This window comes from Vitis vinifera, chromosome 13 (genome assembly GCF_030704535.1).
Source record: "Vitis vinifera cultivar Pinot Noir 40024 chromosome 13, ASM3070453v1".
In the NCBI taxonomy this organism is placed as follows: Eukaryota; Viridiplantae; Streptophyta; class Magnoliopsida; order Vitales; family Vitaceae; genus Vitis; species Vitis vinifera.
This window is the reverse complement of record NC_081817.1, coordinates 25,597,104-25,609,235: the sequence shown is the minus strand read 5'-3', so window position 1 is coordinate 25,609,235 and position 12,132 is coordinate 25,597,104. Positions and strand designations below refer to the sequence as shown.

The 12,132-nt window shown below is 34.2% G+C and overlaps 1 pseudogene; it reads right to left on the bottom strand.

The window, feature by feature from the left end:
- Positions 1–346: 346 nt before the first annotated feature.
- LOC109121950 (annexin D3-like) lies at positions 347–7,591 on the bottom strand (annotated as a pseudogene).
- Between the last annotated feature and the right edge of the window lie 4,541 nt (positions 7,592–12,132).

The following is a 12,132-nucleotide window of genomic DNA, read 5'->3' as shown; positions in this document are numbered from 1 at the left end:
ACTGTTTTAGAAATTCTTGATCGAGAGCAAAAACGCTCCTTGAGATCGCTCATCATTGTGCACGAGCATTGACAAGGGGCGCTTAAGCAGTAGAAGCACATTTATTCAACACTCAAACATTTGGGTTTGGGGTTTCCAAAAATTAAGTCCTAGACATGAGTCTTAGAGTAACTTCCACTAGGTAAATCGTGCATCCCTGTGTGTGGTTGAAGTTTTGGATAGGTTTTTTAACTTATTAAAAGAATTATAAAAAGCAAAACTTGGTAAACTTTGGGCTATAATAAAACTTAATTTCTATGTCTAACTGAAACCAGTAATTAGGATGCGAGGGAAATGGATTCATGCCCCCAAATCTGAATAGGCCAGAAAAGGAGTAAAATAATGAATATCAAGCTAACACTCTTATTTACCATAATAAATTATGAGTTAATTAATTCCCAAAAAGAGCTAGTTTGCAATGTATAGTCAACTATAATAGGCTAAGATTGTGCGGTGAGAATCAAATTCTTGCTCCAATTAAGGTCATCAAGAAGTCCTTGTAGCCCCCTGATGTTTTGCGTACCACTGCATCATCAAGACTTACCTTGTTCATGTTGAAATACTCTTCTTTGATCTTCATCATGTCAATTTCCACTCGAGCCAAAATGGCTCTTGCTAATGAATGAACATCTGTCCGATGACCACTGAGGGAAGCTCTTATAACCTGGTGATGGTTCAAACGAAGGAAAAAGAAATTTCACGAGAAGCTTAAAGTTTAATATTATCTCTGACAAGTACGAAGAAAATCTTTTGATGGAAGCAGTTTAAGAAAAATGACTTTCATTCAGAAGATGAAGTTCTGTACCAACCAGAACCTTTTTATAAGTTTCAAAATCATGTTCCTATTTAATAACTTTAAGCAAGTTTACTGCCAATCTTCCTTAAGATTACTCCAAAAAGCATCCTATCACTCTGTTTGGATGGTAAGAAAATTTTTTAACCATCATGACACACAATTTGAGACCATAAGAAACACTAAGCATAATACCAAGTCAGGGTAAGCTTAAAATTTTTTATTTTCTTTATTTATATATTTCCATCACCTCGGCAAAGTGTTTCTCGGGAGCATCAATGCATAAAATTACCACCCGCAATAGAGATCCCAAATCATGACTCCCTGAGCTCATAATAGCCTGTCAAGAAGGTATATATGTGTCAACTTTCAGTAAAAGAAAATGGCTCGAACAGATCTGTTAACTAACCATATATAAAAACTGAACCTGGTAGATAGGAACTTGGTAGTTTTGTTTATAATGCTTAAAAGTTGCTCTGAGCTGGAAGAAATTCCTGGTGCTGAGTATCCACATAACTTCATCACGATCCAGTTGCTTCTTTTCAATGGCTTCATGTAGCTTAGCAGCCTCAGATTTTGCAACATTCAAATCCACCAATTCTCAATCATACCTGTAGAAGCTGTGCATGACCCACATTACAAGTCATTCATAGAAATGCAAATGGTGTGCATACAGCATAAGTTTAAACCCTAAAACTGAAACATATTTTCTTAATTATTAATAGGACAAAATAAAGAAATGACAATGATATCACCAATCCATATATATTTTGACTTGTATATCTAAGAGAGTGTACCACCTTTTGGAGAGACGATGAAACTTTGGATGTGATGGCTTCTACTAGGGAACAATCAAATAAAGAGCAGTAGGCCTGCCTGACTGCTATTAGATGGTTAGGAGATGATGCGCATGCTATCTCGACAATGACTTGCAGTTGAGTGATGCCCGCCTTCCCCCTCTTCAAGGTCTTCTCTACCAACTTGGCATCCCTTTCAGGCGGTTCTTCCATCCAATAGGCCATTGCTTTCTATTATGAAACATTTAATACCTATTATGTTCCCATATGCATGGGGTTTCACATGGGGAAGATTAGCTTCTGCGAATTAAATATTTTAGGCTCATAATCATCATTAGGTGGTGCCAATGTAGATATGCATGAAGGGGACAATCTTTTACCAGAACCACTCTCCTATACTCAACTAGGGATTGAATCCTAATCTGCCTTCAAAGAAAAATAATGAAGGCATAGACAGATGCAAAATGGTATGGGATTTAAGTTCAGGCTGTATAGAACACCATTCCTTCAATTTTTGACAGGAATAAAGGACTGCCACTTTGAGAGAGAGAGAGAGAGAACTCAATTTCTGCGAAGCTAACTAGCCCAATGCCCTTTATATCTATGATAATATATATCAACTGTCATCAACAAATTAGCATGTGCTTCACAATATGATACATAAAACATCAAAATCTTCAGCTTAAACAGCCTTGTTTAGTATCCTTGCAGAACATTTTTTTTAATCTAAAAATTAGGAATATTTAGAAGATATATATATTTAGCTGTAAATACCTCTTTATTATCTAGTTGTTAGGAAAATATCTGCAGCCTTAATTCTAGGACTTAGTTTCAATGGTACCAAAAATAGTGGGACTAATTAGCTTATAAAGGCCCGATTGTACTCTTATTATTATGTATGAATGAAATATATATTTCATGAAACAACTTGTAGTGTTTTAGTTTGTATTTCTCTTATTGTTAATTTTCATGGTATTAGAGCTTTTGAAGCTAACAATTAGTTGAGGAAAACGATGACAGGAGCAAGCAATGATGATGACTCTTAGTCAACCTCTAAAATTACTCCCACTGCCTTCCTGACAATTTGACCTTGCAAATCATGACACATAAATTGAACAGAAAATTTTTTCTTTAATGGTTGTGATCCGTTCAAGTAGTAATTTGTAGTAAAGGAAAGATTGGCTACCTAGATGGTACCATGTCCCAGCCAAAGAGTGACGATCCCTCATTCTCCAAATGGGATGCGCAAAACTCAATGGTTATAGCTTGGTTAATACACTCAATGGAAGACAGGATTGGAGACACATAACTATTTTATCCGACCTCCAAAGGAATCTAGGGTGCTATAAATTTGGCATACTTAGACCCTGAATATTCGTCTCAAATGCTTCAGCTACGAAACAAAGCCTGTGACCTACGATAGGGTGAGCTAGACGTGACTTAATATTTCAATTCCTTGACGAAATTGTGACAGGAATTAGATTTCTTCGACACTTGCTAGTGGCGCGACCCTGAAAATGTGGTGATGTATTGGAAGATGATAAAGAAAGACCGAGTCTACAATTTCCTTGGTAGTCTTAACAAGGATCTAGATGGACTTCGTGTGACTTGCTGGAATGAAACTACTTCCGTCCATTGAAGAAGCCTTTGCAACAACTCAACATGAAGAAACTCGCAAACGTGTTATGCTAGGAAATTCATCAGCTCCTGTCATGGAAAATTCTACTCTTGTTGTTTGTCGGTCAAACACCCAAAAGAATGGATAGTTGTGGTGTGATCATTGTCAAAAACCACATCATACCAAAGATAATTGTTGAGAAATCCATGGTAAACTAGTTGATTAGGTACCAAGAGAGTGCAAGAGGACGATGTGACACAAAAGGTCTCCAGATAAGTCAAGAACTAGAAACGTTATAAAAGGCACATACACTTGGTGTCACTCTCACCAAAGAACAAATGTAGTATCTCAACAAAATAATATATGGAAATCAGATATCTAATACCTTACTAATGGTGTAAAAAGGTATTCCCCTAACTACTTTCAGTGGTTTGACTAGGAAAAGTGAACTATGGATCATAAACTCTGGACTACAGATCACATGATGGGTTTTGAGAAATTATTCTCATCTTATACTCCAAGCTCCAGGAATCACAGAGTTCAATTTGCAAATGGATCCTATATGACTATAGCTGGAATTGGCAACATTGAGATAAGTCCTATGATCTCACTTAAGGAAGTTCTTCATGTGTCAAATTTGTCTTACAATTTAATTTCTATTAGTAAAATTACTAAAGAGTTGAATTGTTTGATAAAATTTTCTCCCACCAATTGTGTTGTTTTTGATGACCGAATCTTGGGAAGGACGGTTAGCAATGGTAAGGAGTTTAACGGATGAGAAGAATTTTTTGGTGAATGGTCAAGCTCATACTACGGTGTGCAATCTCTCTCTCTCTCTCTCTCTCTCTCTCTCTCTCTCTCTCTCTCTCTCTCTCTCCTGTGAAGATGAAATAATGCTTTTCCATCGGAGGCTAGGACATCCAAGTTTCTTGTAATTAATACATCTTTTTCCATTATCGTTTAAAAATAATGACTCATTTCAATTCAAAGCTTGCCAATTAGCAAAGTACAAGCATGTTTCCTATCTTTCTCATTTATGTCGTGCTTCAAAACCTTTTGCATTAATTCATAGCAATATTTGGGGTCCCCCTCTTGCCAAGAGTCTTACTAACAAACATTGGTTTATTACATTTACTGATGACTATACTCAATTGTGTTGGGTTTATCTTTTGAAAAATAAATCTAAAAAAGAAAAAAAAAGGTCCTTAAAAACTTCCATAGTTTGGTAAAAACTCAATACAACAAAGACATCAAGGTTTTTCATACTGATAATAGTACAAAATACTTTAATTCTATACTGAATGAGTTTCTTATCAAACATGACATAATTCATCAAAGTTCTTAAATCAACACTTCATAGCAAAATGGGATTTTAGAAAGAAAAAATTGTCATTTGTTAGAAGTTGTTAGGTCGTTATTGTTTCAATGTGATGTTCCAAAATATCTTTAGGGGGATGTCATTCTTATTGCATGTTATTTAATAAATTACATGGTGAGTTGTGTTTTAAATTACAAAACTCCATTAAACTATCTTCAAGAGTCCTATCCAAAGTCTTGCATGTTCTCAAGTCTTGATCTCAAAACTTTTGGGTGTTTAGCGTTTGTCCACAATCATGATCCATCCCGTTCAAAATTGGATCCTAAGAATACAAGTGTATTTACTTGGATCTTCAACCACTCAAAAAGGATATGGGTGTTATTCTTGTGAGAAATGAAAATATTTCATATCTCTAGATGTAACATTTTTTTTAAGACACTCACTTTTTTTAAGAAAAAATTCAGGGGGAGAATTGAAGTGGAAATTTTTTGAACGAAAAGAATTTTTTGGAAGGAAATTTAGAGAGAACTAGATCATGTACGCCTCACCTAATTTCGAACTTTGTGGCATATGAACACTTATCTTCCTTAGTTTAGGCACTTTGCACTAATCTTTTAGATGAAGATATTCGAAAGAATGTGGAAAAGGCATTGAAGAATCCAACATGGAAACAGGCTATCATGGAGGAAATGGAAGCTCTAGAAAAAATAGAACATGGGACATAGTTCAAAAGCCTAAAGAGAAAATAACAGTGGAATCTAAATGGGTATTCACCATCAAATACGAAGTTGATAGATTAATTGAACGATACAAAGCAAGACTTGTAGCGAAGGGGTATACTTAGACCTAGGGGATTGATTATTTGAAAATATTTGCTCCTATTGTCAAATTAAACATTGGTAGAGTTTTTTTCTCACTTACAACAAATCTAGATTGGACTCTCCAACATATGAATGTGAAAAACACATTCCTTAATGGTAATTTGGAGGAAGAAGTTTATATAAACCTACCACTCATATTTGACAAGGAAAGCAAAGATGGAAAAGTTTGCAAACTAAGAAAGTCACTCTATGGCTTGAAACAATCTCCTCATGCATGGTTCAATCGTTTTGCAAAGTCTCTACATTATCAAGGATACACTCAAGCTAACTCAGACTATATGTTATTTTATAAGCATAGAAATGAGAAGGTAACCATTCTTAGAGTTTATATGGATGATATCATCTTAACTAGTAATGACAAGGGAGAAAGGGAACGATTAAAGGAAAAACTAGCTTTGGAGTTCAAGATGAAGGATCTAGGAAGCTTACATATATTTCTTGAAATAGAAGTTGCAAGGAGCCGTGAGGGAATCTCAATATCTCAAAGGAAGTATGTTTTAGATCTCTTAAAGGAAACAAGCATGATTGGTTGCAAACCGGCTAATACACCAATGGATCCAAATACCAAGTTGAGTACCAAATTAGCTCAAGGACCCATGAATAAAGGAAGATACCATAGATTGGTGGGAAAACTCATTTATTTATCCCATATTAGGTTGGATATTGCCTTTGCAATAAGTTATGTTAGCCAGTTCATGCATCCACCATTAGGTGAGCATATGGAAGCAGTTCACAAAATCTTGAGAGATATAAAAGGAACTTTTGGAAGAAGCTTATTCTTTAGGAAGACAATGGGAAACAACATTGAAGTCTATACTAATGCAGACTAGGTAGGTTTAATGGATTATTGGAGGTCTACTTTAGGTTATTACTCATTGACATAGGGAAACCTTGTAACATGGAGAAGTAAGAAGCAAATTATGGTTGCTAGGAGTAGTACCAAAGTAGAACTAAGAGAAATCGCACATGCAATATGTAAAATTTTGTGGCTAAAAATGATATTTGAAGAGTTAGAAGTTATGGTCAAGAAGCCAGTGGAAGTTTACTGTGACAATAAAGTAACCATAAATATTTCACATAGTCTAGTTCATCAAGATAGAACTAAGCCGGTTGAAGTTGATCATCACTTCTTCAAGGAAAAGATTGATGAAGGAGTTGCTTGCATAACTTATATTCCTACAACTAAGTAGGTTGCTGATGTGTTGACAAAAGGCTTAAGTAGGCCACTATTTGAAAATTTGATAGATAAGTTGGGGATGTACAATTTTCTACAATCCATCTTAAGGGGGAGTGTAGGAATATTTAGAAAATTTATATATTCAGTTGTAAATATCTCTTTATTATCTAGTTGTTAGGAAAATATTTGTATCCTTAATTCTAATAGTTAGATTCAATAGTATCCAAAAGCCTATAAAGGCCAGATTGTACTCTTATTATTATGTATGAATGAAGTACATCTTTCATTAAAGAACTTGGCAGTGTTTTGTTTGTATTTCACCTATTATTAGTTTTCATTAATCAATGTATCCTTAATTCTATTTTTTATATATGAGAATGATCTTCATGTATCTGGAGTCTACCTTGATGTGTCCCCGTTTAATTGATTACCGATACTTGATATTGTTTTTCATGCTATGGAGCCATCTAATTTCACCTAACTTAATTCCTAATAGCTAGCGATGGTTGAAGGTTAAAAATATTTTGTTCATAAAATTAAAACAAAGAAGTATATGAAAACAAAGTACCCTAAGTACACCAGAGAGTGTAGATTGAAGACAATGAATGATGAATTCTTTAAAAAGTTGTTGATAAGTCTCTTTGATCTTCTTCCTTTGGACTGCATTTCTGTGTCCCAATATCCATATTATCACTTCTTGATCCACTCCCCACCTTACGTACAAATAAGCATATAAATAAATAATAATCATAATAATAAAGTAGTTTGCTATATATATATATATATCATTCTTAACTATATACCTTCTAAAACTGTTGACGAAAAATGAAAAAACCTAAGAAGATGAAGAGAAATGAAAGAAAGAAGAAAAAGAAGAGGGATAGAAACCTTGTAAAGCTACTCTAAGTCTCTCACTGTCTTGGGTTAGAGATCGAAGGGGCTACATCAGGCAGTCTAAGTGTGGCCATTTTTCATATTTTTCATTACCAAAATGAGAACCACTCTTTATAGAGAAAAGCTTGTGTTATTTATTTACTTATTTGTTCTCCTTTTTAAGAAAGATCTATTGTGTCAACCTCTTCTTTCCTCTCTCTTTCCCTCCCTTCTTTATTCTTTTTCTTTTTCTCTTTCTTTCTTGTCTTTTCCTTTTCACTTCTGATGGGAAACCAACAAGTAATCTCCATCGCAATGTAAACAACTCATCAAACAAAATCCTTAAAAGAGGATTCCCCATATGAGATTCATATCTTACCAATACTTTTTATTTTACAAGAGCATTATATGATGTGTAGGAGATGCCATTGCTGACATCGTGGAAACAATTTGAAGGTTTGCATATATATCCAAAATGAAATGATGGAAGAAAAATGTATAAAAAATATAAAAATTACAAATATGATGATAATTTGAGAAAAATATTATTTGAAATTAATGCTTGTTCAACGACAAAATAAATGGAGAAAAAAATGTATTCCATCTATTTTTTGGTCAATTTTTTTGCTAGGTCAAATAAATTAATTTGCCCATTAACATACAAATCACTACAAGAAATAGAATAATTAGCGACAAAATTTTTAGATTGGGAAAAAAAATTGTCCCTAAATGTATCAATTAGCGACGAAATTAAAAAATTGTCTCAATATTTTTATATACATAGTTTTAGAGACGAAAAATGTATCTTTTTGTTTCCAATTATATTAATATGCAAACTTTCAAAAAAAAATAAGTTGTTCATAATCAATTTTGCGACGAAAGTAGACATTTAGGGATGATTTTTTTTTTTTTGTTGCAAGATATATATTTTGGCGATGAAATAATTTATTTAATGTTTTGTTACTAAAAATGTTATAGAGATTTAGAGACAAAAATATAGCTTTTGTCGCCAAATATACTGATATGAAGACATTCACATAAGTAAGTTATTCATAAAAAATTTGGCTATGAAAGTAGACATTTAAGGATGATTTTTTTTTTTCAAGATATATATTTTGACGATGAAATATTTTGTTGAATTTTTTGTTAGTAAAAAATGATATAGAAATTTAGACACAAAATTTGTCACTTATGGTTATTTTGCAACAACATGATATTTTTATTTTTATATATTATTTTATATTTTTATTAGAATATATTACTAAAATTAGATTGAACAATATTATATAATATTAAAATATATTTAAATTTAATATATTACAATCCATATATGTAGTATGAATTTTCTACTCGAGTCATTAAATTGGATGAGAATTTGATATGAGATTTTAATATGTAAAATTCCTTTGCATTGATTAGTCTTTTATATAGTGAGTTTTTAAAATTTTGTTTAATTAAATCTGTGTATGACATAGTTATACTTTTGTAATTGTAACATTTTGTTACATTAAATACTTTTCAATTAATGTTATATGATCCAAAAATAATATTACATTTTTAAATATTATTTTATGTTTTTATTAGGATATATTACTAAAATTAGATTGAATAATATTATATAATACTAAAATGTATTTAAATTTAATATGTTTGTAGACCACCCCTTGGGTCTCTTTCTTTTTTGGGCTGTCTTTGTTGGGCTTGGCCCTTTTTTTAAAGAGAGTAGGCCCATTTGAGCTTTTATTTGGCCTACCCAGATGAGGACAAGTGCCCTCACTTGGCCATCCATTTGAGCCTTTTTATTGCCATTTTCGGCGAGGGTTTGAGCACGCAATTCTAGGGCAAGGAGAGGACCTTCCATTTTGGGAGAAAAAGGCGGCGGTTGGGAAAGCATCTTTGGAGAAGAGAAAAACAGAGTAGAGAGGATTTGAACGAAGAGCATTTTTAGAGAGCAGGGCCTTGAGGAGGAGGAACATCTGGAAACGGATTGGAGAGGAGCAGAGCAGAGGAGCCTTAGCTTCTAGAGAGGGCTTTTGGGTCCTCCAGGTATGGTCACTGTGGGTTTCACCTTTATTTATTCATGCTGTTCTCTTCTTTTCTTCAGAGAGCTCAAAAATCACTTTGCTATTTAGATGTGAGTATCAGAGAAAGCATCTGAACCTGATTGATTTTCTTTATGGTTGTTCACGAGCTTGGTGTGGCTTATTTATCCCTTTCTCCTTTGGTCTAGCTTGAAAATAATCTGATTATCTTTTTCTTTTTAACTACATTGTGCCTTGGAAGATTACATCTCTGTTTTTCATTCATAAATCTGGGTTTAGCTTCTTCCCTCTCTATTCATAAGCACAGGAATGACTCATGACAGATACTTGGTTAAGAAGACTTCTTTGTTTGTGAGTCTGTTTTGCTAATTGTGCTTTTGATATTTTCTCTATACTATTGGAGTTTGGTTTGGGTTCATTTTGACTCCCCAAGAGGAATTCTACTGGTGCCCTCCCTGTGTTATGGGGTGAGTAATGATATTCCTAAGGATTTTAAGAGAGAAAGAACAGGGGAAGGAATGTCTCATCAACCTTGCTGATTTCCCGGACCTGTGAACTTCTCATTTGAGACTGCCATTGCTTTCTGTATTATTAACGGCATCCCTGCCATGGTGGAAATCTCGTCTTCATCCTATACAAGATGTATCTTCCGTGTAGTCACCATCTTTGGAACTCGTTGCTGAAGCTTTCACTAAGTCAAATTGTGCTCGGTTTCACTTGTTGCTACTGACTTTGCATGGAACAATATATGGCCAAGAAAGCTCTCAGGATTTCCACAGCAGAAACAAGGCCAAAGTGGGGTAACCTTATTTGAGAAGTGTATTCAGTAGAGAGAGAGAGGTGGCTTTGTCAGAGAGAGAAATTTAGAAGAAAATTTGAGGAATACCCGGAATCGCGGACTGAGTTGGAGACAAAAACGCGGGTGGCGAAATTCAACTAGTTAAAAAAATCTGAAACATGAGCTCCAAGTCACACAGGAAACTGTGAAGGCACCAGCGAATGAGGTTTCAAATCTGGAAATTATCTAAGATTTTTCTTGATGGTGAGATTCAATGGATTTTTTTCTGGGTTGCAAAAGAAGCCAGTGCATGGTGAGGTTAACAGTTCGTTTTCTTCTTCAAGGATGGGAACTCCAAGGACTGACCACTCGGTGGGGTTAGAAGATGTATTTTGGCGGATGTGGATATCATGAACTATCAATTTGTCAAAATAAATTTGGTGGTTCCCATGGTTATTCGAATGTCAAAGAATTGCAAATCAAGAAGACTTTCCAAGTTGGAATTTACTGGATTTTTTTTAATCCTTGCGGCTATTCTGGTTTGTGGTTCAGAAGGGTTGAATTTCGAGGGGCTATGTTTTCTTTAGTTAAAGAAGAGGCTCAATGATCAGTTTAATCAATTTGTATAACTGGAATCCTAGTGATCATGATACCATGTGAGTGGATGGATGTGAATTGCACGGGAGTGGAGAAAAAGGGAATAAGTATTGGATGTGGACCCACCACACAAGTGCAATTATGGAAATTACAACACTTTCTCGCCAAGTGGGGGGTATGAGTATGGAATTGATCCCAAAGGCTGAGGGTATGGCTCATTTCCAAGACTAAAAAAAGAGACTAATGGGAACAACAAGATGATTGCGCGTGGTCCCCACCAAAATTCTTTATGCAAGGCTACTCTCCTTTTGCACCTTATGCTTGGATCTTCTTCATGCTTGGCATTTCATGGCCAACTTTCCCATACCATCTCTCATGGACGTGGGCCCTTTTGCTGCATGGACATCCACCTATTCCATGTATGGCCTCCTCCCAAGGTGAGTTTTATTTTGCTATATTTTCTTTTCAAAATTTCCTCTTCAGAAATTTTCATAGGCGAATAAAATTCCAGATTTAATAAAATTCATGCTGCCATGTTTTCTTCTTGGCATGCATTTTTTATGATTTTTAAAATCATTTTCTCAAACACCTTGAGTTTTCAAATAACTCCTCATTTTCCAAGAGTGGGTTGGGCCCATTTGGACCTTTCTATAGTTTTAGTAAGTTGCATTTTAGGGACCTCATTAGGGGGCCTCATTTTTAGCTCCTTTGGGCCAACAGTCAGGGAAATTTTTTTCCTCTTTATCTTTTTTTGTAGCCGCAGGGACCACCTTAGGAGGCCACACCTAGCCAGAGACAGTTTTGAAAATTGAGAAATTTTGAATCATGAATAATATTGAGAAAATTATTTTAAATCAAGGAAAATGAGAAGATTTATTCATGTTTATTAAAAAAGGTGAGAGTTGGGAAAACTATTCTAAATCAAGGAAAATTGAAATTTTTTATTTAAAATTAAAAGAAGTTTAAAAAAAAAACTTATTAAATAATAGAAATAGTGTAATAGCCCAATAAATAATAGAAATAATATAATTCATGAAACTGAACATGTTATGGCCGCACAATATAATATAAATCCCACACGAAATGCAATGACCACCATGCATCAATAATTCCTTAATCCTTAAATAATCAAATTAATGTACTTTGGATGTTCGATAAAATTATAATAATAAAGGAAACGTCAAGCTCATTCATTCAAAATGTTGGATCAAACAAAGCC